Source organism: Salvia splendens, unplaced genomic scaffold, assembly GCF_004379255.2.
Source record: "Salvia splendens isolate huo1 unplaced genomic scaffold, SspV2 ctg835, whole genome shotgun sequence".
Taxonomy (NCBI): Eukaryota; Viridiplantae; Streptophyta; class Magnoliopsida; order Lamiales; family Lamiaceae; genus Salvia; species Salvia splendens.
Window position 1 is genome coordinate 17,429 of NW_024599515.1, and position 2,030 is coordinate 19,458.

A 2,030-nucleotide genomic window follows, 5' to 3' on the forward strand; every position below is an offset into this window, starting at 1 on the left:
AGAAACAATAATGTTGGCGTAATTATACACATATAAGTAACTTTTTGCGTAATTAATTTCGAATTACGATAGAGGGTTGTTTACGATAGAGTGTCGTTGTTGTTTCTAACGACAACCAAGTATATAAAAAAATATATATGTATAATAAAAGAATCAAGACCCATAATCAAAATTTTAATGTCCGATACATCCAACAAAATTTAATACATCGCACTCTAAGCAAATTGGGTACTTCAGCGCGGGCAGCCACGGACTTGAACCGATTATATCTACACCAAGTTAAATGAACAAGTGAACAATTATCAAATAATTACGTTAATAAACAAATATATTTAAATAAATAAAAAAGAGAGAAAGAGGGCAGATACAGAGAATCAAATTTTTTTCCACACAACATTAAATGATGCATAAATAGATTGCAGTAGAAGCCATCTTTCTTTGACATAATATTTGAAGGATACGCCACTTGACATCTATTATGTATAGGTTCAATTCATTTTCTTTAACTCACCCACATCACAATCACACAATCATTTTTCACTCTACCCGATTAAAACCGTTCATTCCCCCTCACTCCATAAATCTCTCCCACATCTAAACCAAATCACATTCCCTCTATAATATTCCTTTCACAGTCAGTTTTCTACTATTCCGTTCTCTGCATCAAGAAAACAAGACTTATTCTTCTCAACTTCAATTCAAGGTAATTTCTTCACAATCCCATGAATACGAACCTCCACATTTTAATTTCATGATATCAATTCTTGAAATCACAGTGAGGAGAAACTGACAATTGAAATAGAAGTGAGGAGAAACTGACAATTGAAATAGAAGCCGAGAAATTCATCGAGTTGCTTCCTTTTTTCACAAATCTGCCAATTGAAGGTATACACTTTCCCCACCCAAATCCAATTCTATACTTGTGCATCTCATGAAATCAGTAACCGAAGCAAATCAATAATTCGGACAAACTAAATCAAATAATCGAAATTCAATTCATGAAATCAAATTAAGAACTTATCTTCGGGGCTGTTCGGGTTAGTTTCGGGACGTTTCGGGGCTGTTCGGAGTTGCTCGGAACTGCGCGGTGTCGGTTCGGGGTGGACTCGGAGTCAATCGGAAGCTGACCGGCAGGCTGGGACAGCAGCGGCTACAGCAGCGCCTCCCGGCAGCTGCATCGCGTCTCCCGGCAGCGACAGCAGCATCTCCCGGCGGCGACGGAGCAGCGACAGCAGGCGCCTGACTCAGCGCTGCTGCTCGGCTTCGGTGACTCCACGGCGGCGAATCTGGAGCGATGCGGCGGCAGCGGAGGAGCCCGACGGCAGCAGCGGCGTCGGGCGACGGAGGGGCGAATCGGCGCTACCGCCGATGGTTCAGCGGCGTGCGACTGAAGGATCGGACGACACCTACGTCGCCGGAGTACAGTGAGCGTCGGAGGGGAGACGGCCGACGACTCTGGTGTGGTGAGGTTGGCGGAAGGCGACGGGATTTGGGGTGATGAGAGAGAGATTGAAATGGTGAATGAATGATATGTGTTGACCGAGATGGAGGAAGTAGAGGGAATCTCTTTTGCTTTGGGCCATCCTTTTTATTTTGTTTGGGCTCAATCTTTTATTTGTGTTGGGCTCAAGTTTTAATTGGAGAAATAAGGTGGGCTAGGATAACAATTGTCTTGGGTAAAATTTATTAATCCTTGGACCGATAATTTAATTGTTGAGAATTATTTAATTATTTTCGAAATAATTTTGAAGTATGAATAATTTATCCCAAGCCCGGAAAACATATAATTTTTTTCTTAGCAAAGGGGAAATAGTTGCGATAATTCAATTATGCGCTTAAATAAATTTTGGGATTTTTGTTCGATATTATGATGGAAAATACGAGGAGCTAACGGAGGAATTATGAGCGTAAGCGGCCGACCGGCATCGCCCGCGACGCCTCGGCGGCCGCTAAGGAAATGGAAAGAAAGAGGGAGACGACGTTCTTAAGTCACAAAAATAATTAAGTTAATAAAGAAGTGCTATTAATTA

General features: G+C 41.8%; 1 long non-coding RNA gene across 1 annotated transcript; it reads left to right on the forward strand.

The window, feature by feature from the left end:
* Positions 1–276: 276 nt before the first annotated feature.
* On the forward strand, positions 277–1,753 carry LOC121791499. The gene is made up of 2 exons (XR_006048577.1): positions 277–703; positions 777–1,753. It is a non-coding gene; the product is annotated as an uncharacterized LOC121791499 (long non-coding RNA).
* The last annotated feature ends 277 nt before the right edge of the window (positions 1,754–2,030 follow it).